General features: G+C 43.7%; 1 protein-coding gene across 7 annotated transcripts in view; it reads left to right on the top strand.

Annotated features, from left to right (window-relative positions):
• PKNOX2 (PBX/knotted 1 homeobox 2) overlaps positions 1 to 17,666 on the top strand; it is a 91,043-nt gene that overhangs the window by 24,645 nt on the left and 48,732 nt on the right. For 3 of the 7 annotated variants that reach the window (XM_053963387.1, XM_053963388.1, XM_053963386.1), the window contains exon 2: positions 17,540 to 17,601. The exons of 2 other annotated variants lie outside the window; for them this stretch is intronic. The gene's annotated coding sequence lies outside the window, so the exon portion shown is untranslated. Of the gene's footprint in view, positions 1 to 17,539; positions 17,606 to 17,666 lie in introns of all 7 variants that reach the window. 2 more of the 7 variants (XM_053963390.1, XM_053963389.1) reach the window with 1 other exon arrangement.

Below are 17,666 nucleotides of genomic sequence, written 5' to 3'. Positions count from 1 at the left end.
GCACTCTTACCTCAAGTTATAATTAAACCACAAAAAATCAAAATTGTTAATATCATTACAAAGATATAATATTTAATTGCAAGGCATTTTTAGGCACTTTCTGAAGCTGTCTAAAGGTAGTGACTGCCAAACTCCTGATGGGGACACCTCAGGTTGGATTTGATTAACTGGAGCTGCCACATGAGGTTTAGAAAGCAGAAAAACACCTAAAATTGGGGTGGTAAAATGGGGAGCCGTGGTGGCAGCTTGGGCAGTGTTTGAAGCTGTGTGTTTCAGCGTCTGATCTGGGGCAAAGGAAAAAATGTGTGTGGTTTTTAAATGAAAATTGCCACAGATTTTGACTATTTGACCATTTGGGGGGATATTTTATTAATTATTCAATATATCTTATTATTTTGGGGGAGTAATTTATTATTTTTGAGATGTAGTTTGTTGTTTATTTGGGGTTCCTGTTATTTATTCAGGGTTATTTTATGGTTTGCTTGGGCTATTTTATTATTTTGGGGGTATTTTGTTCTTTATTTGGGGTATTTTATTATTTTAGGGGTATTTTGTTATTTATTTGGGGTATTTTATTATTTTGGGGGTATTTTGTTACTTCTTTTGAGCATTTTATTACCTTGGGGATGTAATGTTTTGGGAGTATTTTGGTTTTTTTTTTTTTTTTTTTTTGAAGCATTTTATTTTTTCCGTATTCTATAATTTATTTGGGGTATTTTTAAATTTTAACTTTTAAATTTACTTGGAGGTGCTTTATTATATTCTGGGCTATTTTTATCATCGGGCGGGGCGGGGAGGATATTTTATGCATTTGGTGGCCTATTTTATTATTTCTGTGAGTATTTTCTATTTGGGGCGATCCTGGTCAGGGCTCCCAGCATTTTTGGGATTGCTCCCGGTGTTCCAGCATCTGATTTGGGGCTAAATCGTGGATTTTTCGCCAAAGCGCCGCCAGCTGCTGCTGCAGAGCTCCATTAACCCAGCGCCGGGTGCCACCAGGTCTCCAGTCGGTGACTTGATTGCTCCTGCTAATTTCCACCCTGTCCTTTTGGGGCCCCTCGTCACCTGGCACCCGGCCAGCGTGGATGTGCACCATTGCCTTCATCCTTGTTTTTCCAGCATCCTCATCCTCATTTTGTTTCACAGCTGGGTTTGGGGCTTGCGTCCCTCCAAGCTTTCAGCCTTCCGTGGCTCCGAAGGCTTTAAGAGCGTCCGTGTCCTCGCGTGTGCCTTCGTGTCGCTGGGAATGCGAGCACCATCTTAAGCATCAGAACAATTCAGGGCAGTTTTTGGGATTATTTCGGTGGAGAGCCTTGATGGTGCCAGGCTGATGCAACCTGATGAGCCAAAATCTTTCATTATTGCAGGTGTGACCTTGCTGGGATGAGCGACCAGACGGCCAGGGATGCTCACTTCCCCAAAAACCCTAGGACAGTCTTGATGCAGGGTCTCCTGATGAAGTCAGCGCTTCCCATCTTTAATTAGGCGCCCCTCATTAAGCACAAAGCTCGTAGAACTGTGGCCCAAACTTCTCCAGTGCTGGACTGTGACATTACAGCACTTAAATGCGTGGAAAAAGAGGCTGGAGGGGTTGCAGAGCATCACATCTCACCCTGTCAGAGCTGCCTCCTTGTTAAAGTAATTAGAAAACCATTTTATAATAATTCTTTTCTAGGATGCAGCATCGAATGGGGCTTTAGCAACACTTAGGTCTTAATTTATCTTCATCCCAGGGCAGAAAAATATTGTAATGTGGCTTCCTAATAGTGAAAGCTGAACAGAGGAATTATTTGCTGTCCAGTTTGGAAATAGGGTGTAATTGGGGTGGGTGGTTGGGGACTGGGTTTTTCCTGCAGCTGTTGCATTGCTATTGGGTTTGCAGGAAATCCACAATTTTTTGCAGCTTTCTCTTTCCTAGTGTTACTTCTGAGGCTTAAATCTAGCTCAGGTGTGCCAAGGGAGTGGTGAAAAATTTTATGTTTCCAGGAAAAATCGCCTATTTTTTAAAATACAAAAGGATTTTAAAAAGCAGTGAACTGAATTTCAGAGCATGAGGCTTTTTAAGAATTTTATTTTTGAAGCTGGGTAAAGACTGGATTACTCTCCACTTCAGACATCTCATTTGCCAATAGACACAGGGGTCAAAAAACTCCCCAAGCCCCAGAAACCACCCAAATCTTGAGGTTTTCTGATGAGCTCAAGAAGTGAATAGAGAGTTTTGGGAAGGTTTTGGTTGGTTTGGGGTTGCTGGAAACTTTAATTGAAAGCTGAATATCCCTTGAAAAGGAGCATCACCATTTAACAACCAAACCCCGTGCTGGGTGCAGAAGTTACTAGCGGTGTGTTTTGCAAGAAATTTTTGATAAAAAACACTTTTTGAGCAAAATACCACTGAATTTATGTGCTTGAGCTGTGTCACGAGTTAAATGGCAGCAACAGATGATTTTTTGCAGAAAAAACACGCCATGGGTAGAAATAGCCCCTGGGCTCTGGGGGAGTTGAGCTGACTTCCAGGCGTGCCTGCACCATGCAGACAGCCCCAGGCTGCCCTCAGCTCTGCAGCCAGGAGCGGGCTGGACCTTTTGTCATCCAAACTGTGCCAGAAAATGTCTCTGTTTTTCCCAGCTAGTTCAGTCAGGTTAATAAAAAAACCCATTGCTGCCTCGCCAGAGGGGCAGTGGAGGGGTGCAGGACCTTGCCAGGCTGTTGGCAGCCTGGGAGACAACAAGATTAGCATTTTATAAAAAGTTGGATGAAAATGGAGAGTTGCTGAGCTTTGCTTTAGGCCAGTGTCTTTGCTTTGGTCCTGGCTACATCTTCAGTTTGCTCTGCTAGTGGCCTTGGCTGGTTCCAGGCCAGCATCCCTGGACTGATCCCAGCTGACATCCCTGGTTTGGGCCCAGACAGGAGTTTGGTTTAATTTTAACTGCCACAGTATCCCAGAATGGTTTGGGTTGGAAGGGACCTTAAAGTTCATCCAGTTCCACCTCCCTGCCATTGCAGGGACACCTCCCACTCTCCCAGGCTGCTCCAAGCCTGTCCAGCCTGGCCTTGGGCACTGCCAGGGATCCAGGGGCAGCCACAGCTGCTCTGGGCACCCTGTGCCAGGGCTGCCCACCCTGCCAGGGAACAATTCCTAATTCCCAATCTCCCATCCATCCCTGCCCTCTGGCAGTGGGAGCCATTCCCTGTGTCCTGTCCCTCCATCCCTTGTCCCCAGTCCCTCTCCAGCTCTCCTGGAGCCCCTTCAGGCCCTGCAGGGGCTCTGAGCTCTCCCTGGAGCCTTCTCCTCTCCAGGTGAGCACCCCCAGCTCTCCCAGCCTGGCTCCAGAGCTGAGGGGCTCCAGCCCTTGGAGCATCTCCGTGGCCTCCTCTGGACTGGCTCCAGCATCTCCAGCTCCTCCCTGTGCTGGGAGCCCTGAGCTGGAGGCAGCTCTGCAGGTGGGGTCTCACCTGGGGGGGCAGAGGGGCAGAATCCCCCCCTGCCCTGCTGCCCACGCTGGGGATCAGCCCAGCACAGGGGGGTTCTGGGCCAGGGCCTGTCCAGCTCTCACCCACCTGCACCCCAAGTGCTTCCCTGGTTGTATTTCCCTTTCTCCTCTGGTTGTTTTTCCATTCAGTGCAGACTGCCACTTCTCAAATATGATGCATAGTGCCTCGATCACTTTCTCTGCCATTTTCCTCAGGAAAGACATCCAGTGGGTGCATCTCACCAGGTTCCATGGATTTATGCACCTTCAGGTCACATAATGGATGCATTGAATGTTCTTGGATATTTTTGAACCTGATCTGCAGGCGTGTTCTTAGCTTTGGCTCTTGTGGGCATCCTCCTTTTGTTTTTAGCTGGATGTTTTAGTTTGATAAGAGCCAACATCCATGGATTGATTCTTGTATCTTTGAGCTAATCCTGCCCAGCATCTTTGATTTGGTCCTTTACCCCATCCCTGCCTTGATATCTTTCCCAAACTTTGATTTAAAGCATCTCTCCTCATCATCGTCCTCAGTTTAAATTAACACAATTTCCAGGTTATAAATGTAAAGATATATATATATATATATATATATATATATATATAAAAGGACATTTTTTTCCTGCCCATTCCCAATTTTTGCAGCAGTTTTTCATGGAAGAGCATCCTGGTGAGAGAAGGGTAGCAGTTCCCCAGCTGGTGTTAATGCAGGGGGCACGGTGGTCATGCATGCAGTGAGACCTAACAAGGTCAAGGCAAGAGTTTGTTTTTCTTAAAAAAATGAGCACAAAATTACCAACAAGCTGTGTTTTACTGAGCTAAATAAGAAGTCAGGATGAGCATCCCCAGTCACACATCATCCCTGCTGTTTTCAGCTCTTGACTGAAAATTCAAGCAAAACTTTGCAGAAAGATCTTTTCTCCTGGCTTTTCGGGGATGCTGCAGCTTCAGCGTGGGGATGCCAGCACCTCTCTGCTCCCGCATCCGTGGAAAGCTGCGGCAGCCGGTTGCATACTCGGGCTGTAAAGATAATTAAGTTGCATTTCTGTGCGTTGTTTACTGTTCCTCTGATCCAACTGTTCCCCCGAGACTCCAGCTCGGGGCTCGTTTTTGTTTTGCAAACCTCCTCGCGAGTGTGCCCTTCACTCTGCTTCGGGAGCGATTTTAATTTTACTATTATTAAACCATCCCAGACGTTGCCTTATTATGTGCCTTGGAGCTGAAATTCCTGGAGGAGGGGGGGGAGCACCACTCACATCTGGGCTTGTTCTGCAGATGTTTGCTCTGCTCTAGAAAGGAGCAGACATTAAAGCCTGACGTTGGAGTGATTTTGCCCCGGGATGGGTTTGCACAGGTCGGCGCGGGATGGAAATGGCTTTGGCACAAAGAGGAACCCCAGAACTTAATTCCTCCTAGGTGGGAGATGGGTGTGAAAAGATCTTGTCTTGGCTTCTTCAGAAAGAAATGAATAATTTTTTTTTCCCCTGAAAAAATAATTTCAAAGAACAACAATAATTAAAAATTAATTAAATAAGTAGAATGAAAAGGAAGTATCTGCACCGCTCACCTGGGGAGCCAAAACCTGAAATTTTGGCACGGCTTCATGATCAGACCCTATTTTGCACTTTTTAAACTCAGAAGTGGGATCCCAGGAGTGCAGTCTGGGCCTGCACAGCCAGGGGTACAGCAGGGATGCATTTTGCCCTGTGGCCGTTGGTGTGTTGGCACCGGCTCCGTGTGCATTTGCAGATTTGCATGTGTGTTTGCCCACGCGTGTCCCACGCGTGTTTGCATTAGCCTGTGCGTGTTCCTCGTGCGTTGTTGCATTTCTGTGCGTGCTGCCACGTGCATTGGGCTGCTCACAGATGTGCATGGCCCCCCAGGCTGTGTCTGCACGTGTGCGTGCCCATTTCCACGTGCGTTTCCAGGTGTGTGTTTGCACACCGCGCACACCTCCCAGTTTTCCCCGTGCCGTTGCCCATTTGCAATGCAATATATTTGCATATATGCAAACACACGCAGGCACATAAATCTGCATAGCAAAACATCCGTTTTTGCCCGCCAAGACCCGGGGAAGCAGAGCTGTGTGCACTGAGCTGTCCGCACGCGTGGCCATTCCCACATCCAGCTCTCCTGATTTACACACCCTCAATAACTTTCTTCCCATTATCCCTAACCCACAGACTCTGGGAAGTTTAATTTCTTCTCTCTAGTAATCACCATTAAATAGAAATTGTCTTTTTCTGTGTAAACACGTCATTAGTGAAGCTGCTTTCTGCAGGGTCCAGATTTCATTTTTATTAAAATGAAACATTTTTTCGGCTCCTCACTGTGTCCGGAGATGAAGAGGATAATTTTAACCCGTTGGGTTGGCCACAGATAATTGCACCAGCGTTTGATTGGGGCGATTAGGGAAATATCTTCTTTTCATGCAGAATTTGCATTTTTCCCTCTTCCTTCTCTGGAGCAGAATTGTGCTTTCCTACCCAGCCAGTTTTAATGATTGTTATCAATCCTAATAAATAGCTTTTCATCTTCCCTTGATTGACTTCTTTTTTAGCTGGGCTGGGCTGACAACCAGGTCCAGGTAAAAACTCGAGGTGGGGAAAGGCACCAAATTCCAGCTCCTTTTTGTGAGGTTGATGCTCAATAAGGGGATTTTTTTTTTTTTTTTTTTTTTTTTTTGGCACTGAAAGCCTCCCTGAAATGATGCAATGAGTTTTGCAGGGGGAGAGAGGTGGGTTCAGTGCCAGGGGTTGCAAACAGCTGTCAGCATCTTCCCTTGCCAGGTGTGCAAGGGCCACATCCCCCCCAAATCTGTGCTCTGCAGTGATTTTCCAGTGGTCCCAGGTCCAGCAGGCACCTCTGGGAAAAGACCTTTTCTTCACTAAATACCCAAGAAAATCCTGAAGCTCACACAAATATAAATCCATCTATTGGATACATCTCACATCAGACAGAAATAATATATGGGAATGATAGATAATATGCATTAGAATAATACATAATATGTGTTATTCCCATCACATCATGGATACATAACCATGTGAGGAAATAATTGAGACTAATATAGATAATATACATTAGAATGATACATAATATATGTTATTCCCATCACATCATAGATATATAACCATGTGAGGAAATAATTGAGCCTAAATAATTGATTGTTCCCATCTTTTATAATAAGTATCATATGATACAAAATAGGTTAATGTATAATCTATAATTGGAATATAACTAATACATATTACTCCAATATATTATGTAGTAGTTACAACATTTATAACATATATATATATCATGTATAACACATATAGCATATAACATTTATAACGTAATGCTAGAGAACATCTAAACTTCTATAAATGCAATCTATAACATAAAACATATATAATGTGGTATGTGATATAAAATATGTAATATAGGATATACAGTGGCATTAGGTGATGTGGTGGCCTCCCCCCTCTCCCTCTGCCACAATAATACCTTGAATTTCTGCCTAATTTGGGATAAAGAATCCCAAATAAATTGTGAATATGCACATATATACCATACACAATCCATTCACTCTTTTTGCCTTTGAAAACCAAGTTTACCCTTCCAGCGCTACGTGGAAAATCCTATTTTCACACATGTGGGAGAAACAGATTCCCCCAAATGCACCTTTGAGCACCCTCCAAAGGCAGATTCCCTGCCGGGACGGGGGTCCAGCCTCTCCCCCTGCCCCTGGCTGCTGCTGTTTCCCGTATTTATTTAAATTCCCAGCCCCAGGAGCGTGGCCAGCGCGGCCGCTCCGATGGTGTTTGCACAAGCCCACTGGGGGCCAGCGAGGGATTGTGGGGCGATGGGAAGGCTGCTCTTTTTCCCAAACTGCACCAACCAGCTTGCCTTTTGCTTGCTTTTTTTTTTTTTTTTTTGCCTTTCCTTGCTTTTCCTTTCCCTCGCTTTTTTTTTTTTGTTTTGCTTTTCCTCCGCTTTTTCTTGCTTTTCTTTCCTTTTTGCTTTTTCATGCTTTCTTAATATTTTTTTTTTAATGTGGAGGCATGCAAGCAGCCAGGCCTCCTCTCCCAGCTAGGAATTCGAGGTGAAAAAGCCCCTTTTTGGGCCCACAGGCTTGTTTTTCCCCCAGTTTTTGGGGTTTGGGGGGATATTGCTGCCAAAGGAAAGCGTCACCTGGGTAAGTAAATCCCCGCGGTTGCTTCTCCACCCGACAGAGTGTCCCACTAACATCCACAACGCCCCAAAACTGAGATTTTTCTCAAAATGCAGCAGGATTGTGGCTTGGTCCTCTAGAGAAAGCACATTATGCAGCATCCCCGCTGTTTTGGGAGAAAAGACGGTGGAAATTGTTATTGGTGGCAACGCCAGGGTGCCACCGTTGTCTCTGTCACCTGAAGTTTTGCAGCTGGGACTGGGGGGAGTCCAAAGCATCAGCCTGAATTGTGTTTTAAGGGAACTTAACCCTTCTTAGACTGATTGAGGTTGAACTGATTCAGCTCTTCCAAAGCTCCAGACACCTGGGACCGTGTTGGAAAAACATCCAACAAACCCACAGCACCCCGTGGAAACCCTTCCAGCCCTCAGCACTCCTCTGATGCTGCTGTAAAGTCATTTCATTGTTGTTGCCAACTAATTAGTTGCAGTAACTCTGTGTTTTTCTGGTACTGGCAGGGGATTCCCTCTTCCATTTTTCCTCTGGAAACTCAAGTTTAATGGTTGGAATCTTCCTTTGTGATGAGGAATATTGACGTCCCTTTCTCACTCATGATCCTTTTATTATCACTCAGCTTTGCCTAGCTGACCATTCCTTGTGCTGGTGGTCCCAAATTTACCCCTTGTTAATGAGTAAAACATTATTTATTTTCCTTTGAGTGTGGCTTTTCCCTGTTTGGGCTGAGCAATTTTGCTCAAGACCAACTCCAAAAGTTGCATTAAACCTTTTTGAAGCTCTTGCTGCCACTGAAGAGAGGATTCTCTGCCTGAGCATCATTAGCTCTGGGGCCTGATTATTATTATTATTATTATTATTATTATTATTATTATTATTATTATATTTCTTAACGGATTGCAGTGTATTTTGAGCAAATAAAATTAATCTCAGAAGCTTTTTTTTAAAAAAAAAAAAAGATGCAGAAATGAATTTTGTATCTATTGGCCCTGGATGATCAACTCCTTACCCTGATTCCAGGAATTATTCATGGGGCAGATTCCAAGGCTGGATGGTGAGAGGTGATTCCACAAGCTGGGACTAAACCTTGTTTTTAATTCAAAAGTCACCTAGATTATTGAATTAGAAAATCATGTATCTTATTAAATTATAAAATTGTTATTAAATTAGAAAACAATTTATATTTTAAAATTAACTCTGCATTTAAATTTTAAAATTTATAAATGTATTCCTGGCTTGGAGATGCATCCAGCTGCGGGAAAATATCTGTAAGGATGTGAAACCCTGGCAGAGGTCTTGAAATTTAGGTTTTTTGCTCCAAAACCCTCAAACCCACCAAAACACAGATGCGAAAACAGGGATTTAAGGATCGAAATTAGTGTAAGGTTTAATTCTGGTATTTTCAAACTCCAGAGTTTATGTTCCCATGGCAACCGGTATTTTTATCCTCTTGGTTCAGCGCTTGTGAGATGGATCTGTTGGGAAATATTTTCCCTCTGGGACCCATGAAGATGTTGGGGTTGGGTCAGAAGAAAAACAGAAATAATTCCCTACCAGCCAATAAGAAGAATATGCAGGAATTTGGAGGTTGTCCCTCTCTCAAGCTAGAAAAAGACAATTTTGGGGATGCTTCAACCCAACAGTCAACGGGTCCTTGTGCCACTCTCCAAAATACACCAAAAAACCAAAACTCCTGTTGGAAAAATCTAATTTTTCATTCTCTGTATCGTTGTTAGAGTCTCTGCTTAGGGATGAGCTTTATGGGCTGAGTTGGAACTCCAGGAATTGAATAAAGTGAGGGAAAATATCCCAAATTTTAAATGCAGTAACATTATCTAGACCCAGAAAAGTCTTTTTTCTCTGGAAAATTATTTATATTGAGCTGCTTTTGCTCAGTCAGATCTCGTAACCACTTATTACCTGACATTGTTTGCTTGCTTGGTTCATGTTGTAACAATTTCTCAAGCTTTTCAGATCTGTTATGCATTGTAATTTTATTTTTTTTATCCCACTACTTGGTGGAATTCCTCAAAAAACAGTAAAAATGGAAAAAAAATTGAGATTTTGTGACTTTTCCATAAATGGACTTGTTGGTAGGAACAAACCTGTGGATTGTGTTGGCATGGATGAGATGGAGCGGGAGAGAGAAATGCAGATTTCAAGATGGAAAAGGCCTTAAAACTGGATTTTGCTCCTAAACCCCCAAATGAGGGCAATTACACTGAAAAAACAATTCCAGAAATTTAAACAAGATCTAGATTGGGCCAAGGTTACAGCCCTCTTCCCTTCATATTCAAATCCTAAATATTAATTAATTTTTAGTACTATTTTTTTCTTGTGACCAGGGTGTTTCTAGCATCAGCTGGCTCCTAACCGTGGGTGAAAACGCTGAATTAAGGAAAAATTACAGATTATTGTGCCGTATTTTTTCTCTTGCCTGACTCAAACAATGCTGTTGGCATAGAAACAGCCTTTTGTGGAAAGGTCACCTGTGAGGAGGGTGGTTGAGGTGTAATTCAAGGAGATTACAGGGGATTAGGCTACATTTATATATATATATTTTTATAGAGATGGGCTGTGTGCATATCCTACTGTCCATATGTATTCATGGACACCTGCATAGCTACATATATATATTTATATATATATTTTTTAAAATGAAATGTGATAAGGGAGCAATATCCAGGAAGCTTTGCTCAATTAAAAAGTCGACGATGAAGGGGGTGGTTTTTTTTCCTTTTTTTTTTTTTTTTTCTCTATGTGGTTTTTTTCCCCCCCATTTTTCCCCCTCTCCCTGCCACATGTGGTGGGGCGATAGCAGAACCCAGTGCTGCTCCTCTGTGTTTTTCTCTTGGCTTTAATTAAACCTCAGGCAGAGCTGGAAAAATGTGGCGAGACGAGATAATTGCGCTTATTCCCCGCGCGGGGCTGTAGCCTGGGCTCGGGAAGAAAAAGAGAAAAATAGAAATTTGGAGGAGATGTAAAGGTGATGGAGAATGGCTGAGCTGCGCCGTCGAGGATGATGGAGCTGTGAGGTTTGGAACAAGGAACTTGGCTGATAAAAACTACCAAAACTATCATTTTTCATCCCATTTTCCAACTCTGTATGTTTACACCCTGCCCCTGGAACCAGAAAAATAAGCAAAATTCTATTTTTTTTTTTTTTTTTTTTTACTGTGACTGCCCCGGATTGCTTGTCTTCTATTTGCTTTCTTTCCCTATTTTTTTTCCATTTGTTTTTTTGGTAACGCACGGGCAAGGCAGGAATTTAAAAGGTTAGATCACTGGATAATTGCATTTACATTGGATAAAAGCCCCACACCCTGTGCACGTGTTCCCTGCAGCCAGCATGAGTGTGGTAAAACCTCCCAGTTCCATTTCCTCCCCACTTCCCCCAAACTGGTGGGGGTAAGGTGTCATCAGTGCAAAATCCCCCCAAAATTCAAATCCTCCCAAATTCTCCTTTTTTAGAGGAGAAGAACCATCATTTTAAGGCTGTTTTCCCCACTATTAAGGAAAATCAGTGCTTTGGAAATGGTTCTGTGTGATGGAAGGAGCTTCCTGCACCCTGGAAATAATAGGCAAAAAAGGGTTCAGAGAGGCTACAATATCAAAAATCTCTTTCTCTTCTCTTGCCATCAAGCTATAACAGACTGTGGTAGCAAATATTTGGCTCAGATTGCTTTTTGGTGATTACAGCTTGTCAGAAAATATTGTTTGCATCCTAGAGGAAATACTGTATTTTAACTTTGTTTTCATTCCAAGAAGTCAAAATATTGATTTATATATATGCATTTTTAAAAAAAAATTTTTTTTTTCCTTTTCATGGTAAAATTCCAAAAGCATTTTCTGTTTGGACACTTGGAAGCAAAAAACTATCTGCACCGTCTGCAGACGTGAAATGTTTTGACATTTTAAAATGTTAGTTTCCAATTGACATTTCAGCATAAAATAGCATTAAAATGGCACCGAGTGAAGCTGTTGATTCAAACCAAAAATTAAATTTCATTGAGGCATTTCAAAACTGAATGTTTTTCTCCATTCTGAACTAGCACTTTGGGAAAAGGAGCATTTCTTGCTGAAGAAATAAAATATTTCTCCCCAGTTTTTGGTATTAAATAGTCCTGACCCACTTGGCTGGAGGATGGTGATCACTGCACTGGAGCACCCGCAGCTGCCCACTTAGGTAGGGATGAGACAGCAAAGAGGGGATTTTTCCATCTAAATGCAGTTTTGGATAAATCACCACATATTCCTTAGCCAAAAAAAAAAAAAAAAATCCCCAAATAATTCACATCAACTGGAAAAAAAAAACAAAAAACAAAAAAACAAACTTGCATTTATTCCCACACTGGTTGATGGCCAACGGCAGTGGAGGTGGGATTTGCCTATTCAGCAGGGAGCAGCTGTGTAGGAGATCAGCCAATAATATCTTATCAGAGAGCTGAAAAGCTGCAGCAAGCCTCAAAATCACTTTTATTTCTCTCAGTCCTTGCAGCTCCCATTTCATGGGAAACCAATGGGGGCAAACTTGGAGCAGTGTGTCTGGTATGGCGAGTCGATTGTGCGGCTTCAGTAGCTCCCAATTATTAATTAACTCTGTTTCTTGTTTGATTTCAGTTATTTGTTTGGCAGGTCATGATTTTGGGCAGTTTTGGACATCTTGGAGGATCCTCTGGGAAAGCATACCTTGGGGAGGGGAAAGCAGGGAAGGATTTGCATGGTGTGGTGATTTTGGTGCTTCCTCTGATGCTGATGGAAAGGTTGGAGGAAGGTTTTTCTTTCCTTCTCTGTCTTGGAAGTGGTGGGGAAGTGTCTTCTAGTGAGGGTTCTGGTTGGAGAAACAGCATTTCTGAATGCCCAAAAGGTGCTGACCTGCAGCTGGGGAAGGTGGAAGAAGGTGTTACTCCTTCTCATGGTTCTTCTTGCATCACCCCAACAAAGAAAAACAAACCCCTCCTGTTTTTGGGTTTGGGTCCTCTGGTGGTGCCTCGGGTGGAAATCCTCACTTTTCTTCCCTGAGATGTTTTTACCCTCTGACATTTTCTCACAGACTGCTCCTCCTGGAATAGACTTCGCAGTCTCTTTCCACAAGTTAGAACTAAGAAATATTTAATAAAGAGACGATTTAAGCTTTGGGAAAAATTCCATATGAAAAATTGCCATTTCCACTGGGTCACACAATGGCTCTTTAGAAAGATCTGAAGTTCGACCAGAATTGATGGCCAAGGCTACAACTGCAGAGTGTGCTTTCCACCCAAATTGCCAAACGAGGTTATAATTAGTCTCTGGAGATTTCTTTCAATATCTGAAATCACTTAATAGTAGCATTTGATTTTTATGGCAGCCTTTAGGCAGTTGGCTTGAGTCCTGCTTCTGCACAACGTAGTCATCAGTGCAGGGCTGGGTCTTCTCTGTAGGATCAACACTTACTCATTGCCTTTGTAGTCATTAACTCAGGGCTGGGTCGTTGAAGGGTTAATTGATGAGTTACCTGCTGCTGTTGTAGTCATCAATACAGAGCTGGGTCTTCTCTGAAGGGTCAATGTTGCTCGTTGAAATTGTTTAATAACAAATGCTCAAAATGTGTCAGTAAAGGCTTCGTAGCCACAGTTTCTGGGGGAAGAGGAGCATCTATTTTCAAATTCTTTCCACAATTTGCCCTTTTCTTGCTTGGAATTTGACTAAAAATAAGGAAATTCTCAAATTGCATTGGGAAGAAAATATTGCAAAATGATGGTCCAGGAATGTCTTAATGGTGAATTCTTGGGCATGAACGTTATGGCTTAGTTTGTTTTCTTTCAGTATTAATCAACATGAATTAGCGTGTCAGTGCTGTGGGTTGATACCCACAGAGTAAATGCCACATCCATGCTTGCTCTTCAACTGCCAGCTTTCATTTTGATGGGAAAAATCCCCAAAATATGCATCTTTCCATGAGAAACGTCTGGTTGCCTGGAACTGCATTTTTCATGGAAGACCTCTGATTTTTTCGATGTGCACCGAGCACGGACATTGGCAGTAACCACTTGTACCAAGGGGTACTGATCACATGCAGCTCAAATCTATCACAGCCTTACTGCAGGCTATTAATACTTTATTAACTCCATTTAAACTCTGCTTTAATGCTCCTGGTGTGACAAGTGGCTCTGCGTAGAAATTATTAAGAAAAGACCGTTTTTAATCAAATTATGGAGTGGTGCTGGGACACGTATGCAACCCACACTGTGCCCTGAGTAGCCACATTTCTACAAATATTCTGTGTACATTTGCATGCAATATAATATTGGATCTGGGGGGATATGCTCCCAAACTATCACTGGAAAAGAAGAGGTTCTCAGGAGGTTGTTTCCAGCTGAGCCAACCTGAAGCCTGGGGTTTTGCATGAGCAACCAAAAGAGGACTGAATTTTACAGGGGTGAATATTTGAAGCTGAATGTCTTAGAGTAACTGGTCAGGGGAAGGCACTGAGTTTTAGAAATTGATTCCCATCACAGGAAGAGATTTTTTTGGCCTGTTCCTACCTGTGGGGAAACTCAAAGTTTGAGGAAGGGCGTGTACGGATGGTGAAAAATTTTGCACTGCTGGAAGATTTATGCCTCAGAGATGTGAACTTACATTTGCTCTTATTGCTGCTCCCCTCATTTAATCTCAAGCACTCCCTTCCTGCCCAAAGATGGAAAAATACTTCTAAAATTCATTTTCTACTCCTCTTTTCACTTTGCTGTGAGGGTTTTTTTTTGGTCTCTCGTTGGTCCCCACGTATGGAGAGTCAAGCCAGGACATTAATATTGATGCCGACCTCGGTTATTAGGAGCTGCATTTCCGAGTGTGCCGGCAGCATATAAATACTGTTACCGGGTAATTAGTGAGCCTCAAGCTGAGGTTGGATTGAGCAGGGCTCCGTGTCCTACTTCTGGGATTGGGCTTGGTGTTTTTTTTTGTATTGGGCTGTTGGGGTTTTGCCCCAAGAAAAAATCAAAAATTTTGGAAATGGAAATCCCAACTCAGAAGCACCTGGATGCTCAATGAAAGAGAAAGATGCAAAACAGAGAGGAAAAAATGGAAAAAAAAAAAAATCTCTTCCAAAGCTTTTCCTTTTTTTTAAAACCTCCTGTATTTGAAATACAAAATAATAATTATTGAGTTTCCTATTAATTTTCTTTTTTAAATTTTTTTTAAAGTTGTTTCTGTCCTTTCTTGATGGATTTCTTGGTTTGCAATTTCTCTTCCCATGCCCCACTTGAATTTTACTCCTCTGGTGCTATAAAATTTTGGAAAAGCTTCAGTGTTGCCAAAGGGCAAATACAGCCAGGATTCTCTGGTTGGATGCACCTGAAAAATGGATACTCCTTGCATTCCTCACTCTCCAGCCCTTTCTGGATATGGAAAACCCTTTTATTTTATTGTCTCCTCCATTCACTTCTCCCCAGTAAATACAAGAAGGGTTTTCCCATCCAGACAGAGATGGGGAGACACCCCCAGGGTCACCAGATCCCTCCCTTTACCCCATAGTGCGGCTTTGATTGAAACACCATGTGAATAATTTAGGGGTGCTTTGCATCTTTTATACCTCTGAACTTCCACTAAAAGGGGTTTTGAGTTGCTGCTGCTGGCGAAATAACTTCTGAAGGTGAACAACCCCTGAATTTTGCATGAGCTAAAAGGGCTGTGAATGGGGAGTTGGGCTTTGCCTCTGAAGTCAGGTAGGTTTAATGCATGAACTTCATGAATTAGCACAGGAGGACAGCAGTGGCTCTCTGCTTTGGGGGGTAAATCACTGCAGCTCACTGGGCCTCAGGGGATCACTGCAGATTTTGGCATCACTGCACCTTGCTGCACTCAGGGTTGCAACCCTAACTTCTTGCCCTGTGTTACTGTCCCCCCTTTTCTTTTTAAATTGCAGCTCAGTTGCCAGCTTTCCTTCTGCATGGAGCTGTTTTGGGTCAAATCATCCCATTTTCAGACCTCCTCATTGGCCGAGGCTTTTAATAGTTTTTCTAGGAGGAGGTGCAGCCTCGTTAGTGGCTCGCCAGCGGGAGCATTCCTGTGTCTCCCTGCTTCTGGAGGCTCACAGAGCACTTTAATGAAAGAGGGGAGGTTTAGATATCAGGAAGGAATTGTTCCCTGTGAGGGTGCTGAGGCCCTGGCACAGAGCAGCTGTGGCTGCCCCATCCCTGGAAGTGTCCAAGGCCAGGCTGGATGGAGCTTGGAGCACCCTGGGACAGTGGGTGGGATCTTTTCCAGTTGCAGGGAACTGGAAGAATCTTTAAGGTCCCTTCCCTCCCAAACCACTCTGGGATTCTCTGATTCTCCTTTCAGGGCTGACTAGCTCCCAGGGCTGCATGAGCAACAACATGTGGGCTTGACAGGGTGCCTGTGTCGAGCTGCTGGAAAAGATTTTAAATTCCCGAATAATTTCTTTTCCGCAAAACAAATGAATCTTCAGAAGGGCCTTTCCTCACAGTTGCTAAGCCATTTAATTTATCTGAGTAATTTACAATTTTTGATGGGTCTGTTAATAGCCTGATGTGGGGATCAACATCACTTAGACACGGGGCTTGTTTTCTTTCTTTTTTTCTTTTTCTTCTTTTTTTTTTTTTTTTTTTTTTTTTTTGGCCTTTTGGGTTTTAATTTCTTGCTGGATTTGCCCCCAGAGGCACAAAGCTGTGTTTGGAAAACGTCAGCTCTGTCTCCCCAGCCCCTTTGTCATGCCGGTGCAGCTCGGGCTGAAAGCACAAACCGCAGCCCACCCATGGGGACGTGCTGCCCTGCTACTACTTAACTGCTTCAAAGTACCTGTCTGTGATATGAAACATGCCATAAAATGAATATATTCCAGATGTCCCAGCAAATTTCCCCTCAGCTCCGCAATCCACCTGAAGGCAGTGCACACAGCGAGGTTCCTTGGTCCCTGCTGCCTCGCTCACTGCCAAAAGGAGCACAGTGGTGGCTCATTTGGGGTTGCACTTTGGGAGCTGGCCATTACCAGACCAGGCTGATGACCCCAGGTTCTGCTCCATGCAGTGTGGGGTGAAGATTTCAGCCACAGATGTCCCAGGGGTTGATTGCCCTCCGTCGGATGGGGTTTGCATCCTTAGGTTTGGGGGGCTTTGTCCTGGAGGGGATTTCTCTCTCCATTCTTGGGTGGGGGGATCCCCATCCTCAGAGTCTGCAGAATCTCTGTCCTCAGGGTTATGAGAGTCCTTGGGTTTTGAGACTCCACATCGTCAGGGTTGGTGGATCCCCATACTCAGAGTTAGGAGCTCGATCCTTGAAGTTTGTGAGTCTCCATCCTTGGGTTTTGGAGATCTCCATCTGCAGGGTTGGGAGATCCCTTTCCTTGTGGCTGGGGGAATTCCCAGCCTTGGGGTTAGGTGAATTCTTCCTTGTGTTTTGTGGAGCTCCATCCCTGAGTATCTTCACCTTCAGAGTTGGGAGTGTATCTCCATTTCTGGGACATGAGGATCTTCTTCCTTGGGTTTGGAGGAAAATCTTCAACTTTGGGGCTGGCAGCTACATCTGGGGTTGGCAGACCTCCATCCCTGAAGGTTCTCCATCGTCAGCTCTGCGTGATCTCCACCCATGTCTGTCCATGGAGGGAGGACCTCTGTCCTCCATCCTGGCTGAAGCCACGACCCACAACCTCCTCCACACCACAACACCCACAGTGCTCAGGGTCTACTCTTGGACAGGCTCATCCCTGGGACAGCTGCTGTTTTGGGATGATGGGCACCTCTGTGAGCAGGGCAGGTTCCCAACCTTCCAGCCAGCTCAGCAAATATGACCCTAGTTTATTTAAAAGCTTCAGAGAGATCACGTTGGGGTGTGTGTTTGCTGTTGAATTGGGTATTTCCAGGAGACACAGCCAATAATTCCCTTGGTATGCTCTGTGTAGGTCCTGGTTGGCTGGGAGGACCATGGAAAAGCTGGAATAACAACCATGTAGAAGGCAACGAAGTAGGTACAAAAGCTAAAATTACTGTTCATCACTAATACGTTGCATGGCACTAATTAATTTTTAA

Source organism: Vidua chalybeata, chromosome 23, assembly GCF_026979565.1.
Source record: "Vidua chalybeata isolate OUT-0048 chromosome 23, bVidCha1 merged haplotype, whole genome shotgun sequence".
Taxonomy (NCBI): Eukaryota; Metazoa; Chordata; class Aves; order Passeriformes; family Viduidae; genus Vidua; species Vidua chalybeata.
The sequence above is the reverse complement of the archived record's forward strand: the minus strand, read 5'-3'. Positions and strand labels throughout refer to the sequence as shown.